Source organism: Rhinolophus sinicus, linkage group LG04, assembly GCF_036562045.2.
Source record: "Rhinolophus sinicus isolate RSC01 linkage group LG04, ASM3656204v1, whole genome shotgun sequence".
In the NCBI taxonomy this organism is placed as follows: Eukaryota; Metazoa; Chordata; class Mammalia; order Chiroptera; family Rhinolophidae; genus Rhinolophus; species Rhinolophus sinicus.
This window is the reverse complement of record NC_133754.1, coordinates 40,845,411-40,855,621: the sequence shown is the minus strand read 5'-3', so window position 1 is coordinate 40,855,621 and position 10,211 is coordinate 40,845,411. Positions and strand designations below refer to the sequence as shown.

At 41.7% G+C, this 10,211-nt stretch overlaps 1 non-coding gene across 1 annotated transcript; it reads left to right on the top strand.

Moving 5' to 3' along the window:
• The first annotated feature begins 684 nt into the window (after positions 1-684).
• On the top strand, positions 685-757 carry TRNAF-GAA (transfer RNA phenylalanine (anticodon GAA)). The gene has a single exon. It is a non-coding gene; the product is annotated as a tRNA-Phe (tRNA).
• The last annotated feature ends 9,454 nt before the right edge of the window (positions 758-10,211 follow it).

The window sequence follows — 10,211 nt, the reverse complement described above, 5'->3', positions numbered from 1 at the left end:
ATGCTTCAAATTTCTCCTTCTTCCACTCCAAACCCCCCAAAGCCTTCATAGATCAATATCTACCCTCAAGTTCTCCTTGGTCTCTTTTCCCTCCTTAGCCAGTGACTTTTTAAAAATCTCAAGCTCTTTTGTTATCTGGATTTGATACAACAAAGGAACTCAGAAAATGACTTTCCACCTTAGCGATTGCAAACACTTGCAAATATTCAGTCTTTTTTTTTTTCACGTTCAAATGCATACATGCATCCGTCCACCCCTATAAATTGGCTGTGAAGTATGTACTTAAATGAAAAGCTCTAAGGAGCAAGCTGAAAGGGCAGTAAGATAATCATCCTTGCCTTCAGAGAATTACAATTTAATTGGAGAGAGAGAGAGAAAAAAAAAAAAAGGATGTTTGGGCACTGCAGAATGTCTGTGCTTGGCGCGTAGCAGAAGTTTCAAAAACATTTGTCTACTGGTATGGGAAGTAGTATTGACAAAGGATAATTGTCCTTAATGAGCATGCCAAGCTTTCACCGAGCTCCTGAAGTGTGTCAGGCTGGCTCCGTGCATAGTGGTGGTAGGTTAAGGGGGCATTTCGAGGACCCAGGATCACAAGGAGGCTGGATAAACAATTGAGAAAGGACAGAATGGACGGACAAGAGGAGTTCGGTAATGTCATACTCTAAAAGGACACAAAAGGGCGCCGAAATAGCTCAGTTGGGAGAGCGTTAGACTGAAGATCTAAAGGTCCCTGGTTCGATCCCGGGTTTCGGCAGGGCTTTCTCCTTTTTCTTAATCCGAAGGGATTCCAATTTCGTAGGATTCCCCTGTCATTAATAAACTGGCTCATTAATGCCTGCTCGGGTGAAAACTGGGACTTAGAAGGTGAGGGACGAGTGGATACCGCCATTCTCAGTCACTTTTAGGGAGGCAGTCGTCAGACACTGCCACGTCCGGAGTCCCTCCCGGGCGGTGACAGAGGCTCTGCTGCGCGTGCGCAGCGCGGAGTTTGTGGGCTGGGGAAGCCCGGCTCCACCCCAGGGGCGGGGAAGTCCCACGATCTCCGGTCCCACCCACGTCCTGAGGGCCCCTCCTGGTGATGAGAAGGTGCAGCGTGCTGGTAGCGGAGCAGCACCACCTTGAGGGCTACTGTGAGAAAGAAGTCGATCTGTCTGGGGTTGGGAGGCGAGAGAGACAACTATATCCCAAATTTCGTTCCCTAAAGCATCTCAAGTTTGAAAAGCAAAAACCCTGCTGTTTTTTAATCAGATGGCTCCCATTTGGCCTTAAGGGTGTAGGGAATCGGATGGTTGCGTATTTCTGGTTAGAGGAGCGCGCAGGGCAGCTCGGGTGGCATAGCCAGGGTTACTTGCCTAAAGGCGTGGCAGCTATACAGCTATGTAAAATTAATCAGTTTGCTCTTAAAGAAACTTATTTTGCCTCTAGAACAGTGGTTCTCAAAGTGTGGTCCGGGAACCAGCATCCTCGTCTTCACCTGGTTAGATGTGTAAATTCTGAACCCCACCCCAGACTTACTGAGTCAGAAACTCTTGTTTCCAACACTAAGTGTTTTAACAAGCCCTCCAAGTGGGATACTGAAGCAACTGAAATTTGAGATCCATCCATTTATCTAGACATTCCTTTCTATTTCTAAAAGGGCCCTTTATTAAGACTGTTTTTGGGAACAAGCTTTTTCTTCTGCTTTCTTTTGTTAAGCAAGTGTGTTGTAAAACTTTGACGTGATCAGAATCAATTTTTCTGAGAATTTTTGCCTTCATGGTGTGTGTGTGTGTGCGTGTGTGTATGTGTGTGTTAGGGGTGGGCTATGCAGGGGCATCACCTTTCCTACCTACTTGTGGAAGCCCACCCTACACCTAAATTAGGTAGTGAGGAGTAAAGGAAATGGAGGCCTAAGTGCCTGATCTATGTTGTGTGGCTCTTGGTTGCTGAGTCAGGACTCAGGGGGTAGAAGTTGCAGGGATGTAGATTTGAATTAAAGGAGGAACAAATTCCAATCTATTAGAGTCACTAGAAAATGGAATATACAGTTTAGGCGGTGGTGAATTGCTGGTCTCCAGATGAAAGACAGCCACTTGTTGGATTTCCACATTCAGTCTTGTAGATCTCCTATTTCTATTGGTTTGAGAGGGAAAGGCAACTCACATTTATGTGCTCTCAGGTTATTAATTGATTCAACCATTGGACATTAATTATTGACCTCTCACTATCTGCCAGGCATTATTTGATCTTCCTAACTATCTTATGAAGTATATATCGTTATCTTCTTTTACATATAACAGTTCTTGTAGTATTGCAAGGATTAAATATTGTGTATGTTAGGCATCTAGCATCTATTATCTCCTAAAGGTTAATATATATGAATACAGTATTTATTGAAATGTTTGGTTAAGACATGTGCATAAAAATAAAAGTGATTGGAGGAGGACACTAAAACATTTGCTGGTTGATCAGAAACAGCTCCATGAGGAAGTAGGTCTTGACTGGGCTCTCAGAGGAAGATTTCTTGGCTAGGGAGAAAGTGCCTGCAGTGCTGGGGGACTTGGGTGGGGCGGGACCCAGTGGAGCTCACCAGGCCAATCAGGTTCAGATTTGGCCATGGTGGGGGCGGGCTCAACCCAGTTAAGATGGCAGCTGCCTGGCAGCTGCCTGCCGGCTGCACGGGAAAAGGACCCCACACACAGTTTCTCCAGCCCTAGCCTTGAAACTGCACACCTCAGTCTGCCTCACCTTATGCTTGGATGTCTCTCAAGTCACCGTTCCTTTGCCAGAGCTCAAGGTGAATGCCTGTGAGTAAGTCAGTGACTCTGTGCTTCAGCCCTTTAAGAGGATTTCCCACAGCCTTTGTCCCACCCAGATGGTTATAATCCCCACCGTTTTTCACAACCAGATGTTGTGGAGGGCTCATCTTCCAGGCACCAGTACTCCGGGCTGGGGAGGCTGGGGTGGGACTGGGGTCCCTTGCTTCTCTGGAGGGAACCTCTGTGGCCAAGATGTCCCTCCTGATTTTCAACCATCTCAGGAGGTTTGGGGCCAGCCCTTTTTGTGTCTCTGCCCCTCCTACCAGGCTCGATGTGGCTTCTTCTTTATATTTTTAATTATAAAACTTGTTCAGATGGTTCTCCAGGTTGATTTTTCTATAATTTAGTTATAATTTTTATGTGTTCATGGAAGGAAGCATGCACAGTGTTTATCTACTCTGCCATCTTGGATCTAGGCATTTTGTTCAGTTTTGACTAATTCAAGAAGAAAGTGTTAGCAAAGAACAAAAACATGATAAGGAACGAGATTTATTTTAAAAATGACAATAAAAGAATATGAAATAAATTTGTTAAGGTAAAAGAAAGCTAAGTGTAGGGTAACTTCCAATTTTAGTATATGTGCTGCCGAAGCGAGCACAAGCTAAGCGTAACTTGATTACTGTCTTTAAATTATTGTTTCTGAGGAATATATAATTTCCAGGGAGATGGCACAAGAATAAATGGGTTTAGATGAAGGCAGAAGAGATTTCTGTTAGATAAAGAGAAGAGTTGTGATAAAATATTTGACTTAGTTTTGTGCTAGAGAAGCATCTGGCCAACATTGGATAATCCAGAGAATTGCTGTTAAATAGATTTATCTGTGTTAAGAGGAGACTATCCAACTTTGGTATATAGGGGAGGAGGAAACTTTTCCCCACTAACTTCTCCTAGGTTCTTGGTTGGGGCGTTGTAAATTAGACTGACAAAAGGCAGATTAACAAGAGAAAAATGAAGTTTATTAACACGTGCACCATGGATACACATGGGCATACTCAGTGATGAGAGTGGTTAGAAATTTGGGCTTATACAGCAGCTTAACAAAAGAACAATAAATTGGTAGAGAAGTGACACGACAAAGGAAAAAGGACTTTTTGTTTCTAGGATGACAAATAATGGGAAGGAAGATATATGGAGGGAAATAATGGAAAATAAGGGCTCATTAGTCACGTTTGTTATGTAGATTTTTCTGGTGCCATCTCTGGGCTGATTAAGGTCTAGAGTTTTCTCTGGTAATTAACGTCTGTCCTTTCTGGTAGAGAGGGGAGAGGGAACACATTTACAAAATTATGTTCTGCTTTTAGGCAAATAGGGGAGGGCAGAGAGCATTTCTTATATCTGCTTCTTCTCAATTGCCTTGAGCTCAAAATAAACCTTACATGAAAATAACATGTTTGGGTTGGCATATTCTGCCACCCTTCAGACACTTCCAAAAAATCTACTAATTTGTGGTTTCTTTGTGGTTGTTACTGCTGACAGTTTTGGAAGGAAGGGGGTAGGATAGGGTGGGGGGTGGACATTGCTGGTAGAAACCATAAAAAGGGTGATTGGGATGGATTCTATTATTTCTTAACATTAAGTATGTCTAGAAGGCATCTGACCCTGTGTCTGTGATAAATTAGTGTGCATGTCACAATTATGAAAGAAAACATTTTCAAAAGCGCTCAGCCTCCTGAGACAAACCAAGACAGCCTCTTCCCCCAGAGGAGCCCCATATCTAGTTTGCGTCCTCCTAACCAATGAAGACATGAGCCTTTCCTGAAAGTTACTTTGCATCAAAGATAATTTTATCCATGATAATTTCAATGTTGATATCTGAAGATATGTGGTGACTTTTGTAGATAAAAATACTGCGGCAAAATTGCTCTTTTCCCACCATACACAGACTAACTGTAAACTTGGTAATGTTGCTCGTCTTGTGTGTAGATTGTGGGTGTGTTTGATTTTTGGAGGGTTTATTTCAGAGTTTCTTGTCCTTTTAAAACTTGGACTCGCTTATTAAACGTCTTTGCAAGTAAATGATTTTAGTTTTCTAAATGCTTTTCTCAGAGCAAATGTCTGCTTAAAGATGGACTCAATGTTAGAAAAGTGAAAAATCTGGGTTTTTCAGTAGAGTTCCAGGCAAATTGAAATGTGTGGAGGTGAATACATGAAGCAGTATATGGTAAGAATTCAGAAAATTGCCATTCCATTCTTGATGGCCTTGAATGAAAGGGAGAGAATAGGTATGTAAAGATGGAATGCCCAAGAATTCTTGGTCAGTATGAAGACCTGACTTAAGGTTTAAAATGCTTACACAGTAATGCACACACTGATATGACACTGATGTGTCCTGTTAAAGGGGAGGTGAGCATCCTGTCAGTCTGTTTCATGTAAGTTTCATGTTACCTGCAGGGAAATTTGATAGGTAAGCAGTATTCTCTGAAATTAATTATTTAGGAAATGAACATTGATATAGTTATATACATTTACTTGTGTGAAGGCAAAAGTAGGGGCAGGTGATTTCCTAAAATCCAGAGTTCGGCCTCTGGAGTACCTGCACAGTGCAATGGCCCATGTGTAGAGACAGGGTAGAGCCCCATTCTTTCCACATTAGTGTGGTTCTCTTTGAAATCTGAATCTTCCCAGAGTCTTTCTCATTTCACAAAGTCTACATAGCCATTGACCCTACTTTTCTATTGGTCTCTTTTCTGGGGAGCCCAGTCCCAGGTAAAATGTCTTTTAAACACGAGGCCAATGTGACCAGTTTTGTTTTCTTTCTGCATCCCTTAGTTCCCAGAGCATAGCATCTATTCCACAACTCCTGTTTCCTTTTTTTCTTCCCATACTGTCTTCTTTTTCACTCCCTCTCTCCCAACTCAGAGAGTCTATTCTCTCATTTAAGAAGTTGAAATTTGAGAAAATGTTAAAAGTTTTTAAATTTCTTTTTTAGACTTGATAAATGAAACAGATGGTGAAAAATTCAAATAGAGTAAAAGGTATACAATGAAAAATATGTTTCCATTTTAGTTCTGTGCCTAGTTACCCTCTATAGAGATGGCCATTGTTTGTAGCTTCGAGTGTATTCTTCGGTCAATAATTTTTGTATAAACACACACATATGTCTATATAACTCATTTTATACAAATAGTATTGTTATTATGCACACTGTCATAAGTATTTTTTCTAAAGATGTACATTCTTCTTTTCACACACCATACTTTCCTTTTTTCCTTTAACTGATTATAAATCTGAGCTGAACTTTTAAACCATGTTTAGTATCCTGTAAAGTATTGAGAGATAAACTCACCCAACAACGTTTATATTCCCTAATTGAATCAGAGTCTAAAGATGTGATTGTAAAGGACTTGAATATTAAATCTATAAACTGTATCTAAATTTGAATGGTCTGAGCTCCTATTCTAGGAATAATTATTAACAGAAATGTGATTTTGTTCTTTTTGCAAAATGAAGGCCTGATTTGTTGAGTAGGTTCAGCTATTGACAAGAATGAAATACAGATATACAACAGAATAAAAACATTTCCCTTTTCAGCATTTTCTTATGTCAAGTTGGTAAATTGCTCAGAGAAAAATACAATCAGATGCCTGTTTATTTCAAATCTTATTCCTTTAGTGTCTTCTCAATTCACACCCATCGTTCAAGTTCTCTCTCAAGTTTTGCCTCCTCATGAAACCTTCTCCCATTCTTTAAGCTAATATTGATCTCTCCCCATTTTGACCTCCCAAAGAGCTCACTACTATGCATTGGGCATGTGATTCTGTCCCATCTTTCATTTTGTTTTGAATGTGTGTTTTTTTCCTGTGGTAAAATGCTACCTCCTCAGAAAAGGTGGCATTGGCTTTAGGGAAGGTACTTCAGAGTTTCCAGGTTCTAGTGGGAAAAAAAAATGCAAGTATTATTGAATATTGGTGCACTGAAAGAGATCATGTGACCTGGAATAGCTAGAGGAGTGTGGACTGAATATCTCTTGAAGGTGGAGTAGTACTTGGGCTCTCAGAACAAAAGGAAAAGGGCAAAGACAGCAAGGAAAAGAAAAGCAGGCAGGCAGGAAGGAGCAGGGGCAGTCAGACCCTTTCCCCTGCAGTGGTAGGGGTGAGCGTGGAGAAGCAGATGGGAGGCTGGGACAATTGATCTAGCTGTTAAGGTGGGAATCCTCAGAAAAGGGTTTTTATCCCAGACATAGAGAGCAATTTCAAGAGAGTCTTAATGCAACTTGATTTCTTTTAAATCTAAATTCTCATTTGCTTTCGTGACAGGCAGTGGAGTGCCTGTAACCCTTAGTCAACCTGGCTGAAGAATCTGAGGTGAGGCTCATTGAACTCACATAGTGAAAAAAAAAAAAAAAAAAAAAAAGGAGGGAGGGTGCAACAAAGCGATTTTTAGACTGCAGTGGACCAAGAGGAGGAAATTCGGGACAGCAGGAGGCAGCGAAGGTGCCATTGCTACGTGTAGACATGCGCATACGGCAGGGGGCGTGGTCAGGAGCCGAGCCCTGGCGGCGGGCTGGGGAGCTGAGCTCTGACGCCCCCTATTGGCTGTGTGATGTTCTTCAATTTTGTAAAGTCAGTTTCAGTCTTTTCATCTGTAAAACGGAGAAGAGGAAAAACACTTATTTTATAGGGCTATTGTGAGAATTAACCGAGAGAATCTGTGAAATGTGCTCAGTGTGTCATGTCAGGCACATAATGCGTGCTCGGGAAGTGCCCCGGGCACGCTGCTCTCTTCCTTCGGGATGCAGTTTAAGCATCAGCTGCTCCTGGCCCCCCAGGAACGCTTAGATGTTCCTTCCACTCTGTGACTCCTGCCCCTTATTCACATGTCCATCTAGATAATATTTGCTTGTATTTCACAGGTCCTTTTTCATGACTGCTGCTACTATCTCCTTAAAATCATGATCATGTGCATAGCAGAGGGTACAAGTACATGCTCAATGCATATTTAGTCGATGAATAATAATACATCTCCTCCCTTTTGATCCTCCTGGGGGTGGCTCACCTCCATGTCACAGTCCCTGGCTGGGCTTGTTTTTATTACATTCTTTCTCTAACAAGAGAATTATTAATTCTTCGGAGGGTCTGCACTGAGAGTCCTATTCCTTTTCTATGTAGTATATCACATAGCCCTGTGCCAGAAACATTTTAGGTTCTCAGGAAATACTTCACATCTATTGATTTCAAAATAAGCTACACTTTCAGAAGAACTGAAAGGATTGTACGGCTAATTTAAGATTATAGGTGATTTTCACTGTTTTCTTTTTGTTTGTCTGTATTTAAAATTTTTTCTCACTTGCATAATTAGAAAAAAAAAGAGGGGAGACAAAAGGTTCTAGCTCTTCCTCAACAGAGCAGAACAGGAGAGCAGGGCGTTGAATCTCTGTTAGTGCTCCACAAAGAGCATGGGTTTATCTTAGTCTGACAGAGACAAGTTGAGTCATTTTGGGGTCCAGGATCTGCCAGGGCACTAACCCAGGTGAATCTAGGTTATAAACCCATGAGCTAGGATCATAGTCACACATTACATGGCAGACGTTCAATAAATGTCTTCACAACAACAAAAATACTCTCTCCACCTTTCAAGTTACTTAAGATGTTCTGACTGCTATTTTTAAATGTAAGATTTAAATAACTTTCTAGACAAACAGGTTTTAGAAAACCTTCCAGATGTAACTGAGAGATTAAAAGTTAAGTAAAAGTTTTGTGTTCAGAGGGATAAACAGAAAGCAAACAGTACAACAGAAATAGAAACATGTCTTAATGATGTAAACATTTTACCTACTCTATCAATTATAAGTTCATTCATTCACTGTGCAGGTGTTGGTCTTCAGTAGGTGTGCTTGGGAGGTCCCCTTTGAAGAACAACTGCTGGACATCACAGGCCCTGACAGCCTCTAGCATATCATTCTGTCCAATGTCAATGTTAAATCATCAGGTCCACGCCTTATAGTATGCGGCATCCTTGAGGGTTAAACTTATCTACCCTGGTTCCATGATTGTATCTACCACTGGCCCTTGGTAGCTGCCATATTCCTGTACACATTCTTTGGTCCAATGGGCCTTAAATGAAAGGGTTCACTTTGTCTAGATGTGGAAGGGTTTTGTGTCACTTACTTGCTTCTGAGCTGGTTCTTGAGACCATTTTGGAAGCACAGCCCAACTTTTCCCTGAGGGTTATACTATTTCCAGCTAACACTTTTTGAGATGTCTGATGAGGAGCTGGAATGACTTCAGTTTTCTGCAGAGCCTCTGTGGGGTGGCGGGAGGTGTTTTCCTTTTAAGAGGGCAACCTAGGCTGGGCTATGCCATTTCAAAGCACTGATATATTACTAGTACTTATTTGCGATTCCCAACCAACCTTAGGGTATAGATGTGGTCATGGTATTAGTATTAACTCAGAGTTTTCTGACTTTTTTGCCCCAACTATTTATTGAGGATCTCAGCAGCTGGAAAGAATCTCACCTACACCTTCCCGGGGTGTTTCATGTATTTTCACAAAGCAGTCTCAGCATGCCAGGCACCACCATTGGAACTCTGGTCTACCAGGCTTCTCTCTATCCCTACTTGGCGTCATGGGTGCTGACATGTATACATTAATGCCCTGGATACATTGATGACACGGATACATTAAGGTGCTGAGCGTCTCTGTGTTCTTCATAGGAGAGATGCTGGGGGCTCTTGAAATGCCCTTGTCTGATAGATCTTTATAAAAACAGCTCCTTCAGTTTCTGCCAGAGTCCCTTTCCATGGGGATGAGTGGAGTGACAGACACTATTTTCATTTCAATTCTCTATATTATCTTCCTAGGACTCATAGCTATAATGCTTCCTCCTTATTTAAGCCAAGACCGAAATTTCCTTTGTGATTCTTCTCACGCAAATGACTTGCCTTGGGTCTGTTCTACCACTTAATCAAGTACCTCCATGTATCCTTAACCTCAGTAATATACATAACTAAAATTGTCTGCATAAAAACAGGTACAAAGAATGTGTTCTAGATTGTATGTATTGACAAGCTGAAGCCAAATCCTCTAAGCAGAGTCAGACATTGGAGCATTCCAGGCAGCTTAATAATGTGAGGAAGATCTGGACCCTCCAAAATGCTGTTTTAAAATATTTATTCAACATTTATTTGGATGACATGGGGGAAAGATGGTGGATGTGACAGTAAACGGCAACTCCCAGCTTTGATCTTGGACAGATTATCTTCTCCCTTCAAATTTTCCTACCTCACTCAAATAAGAGTGTGGGGGCAGAGCCCCAGAAAGCAGTTTCCAGGCTCTCGGCCTCACATAGACAGGTGCCTGGCTCAGGTAGTAAATGGCCATCAACTGTGATTGCATGGCCATCAGCTGTGGCTAGTTGGCCGTCAGCTGTAACCAGTGAGCCATTGGCCACTAATATAACTACGCTACGCT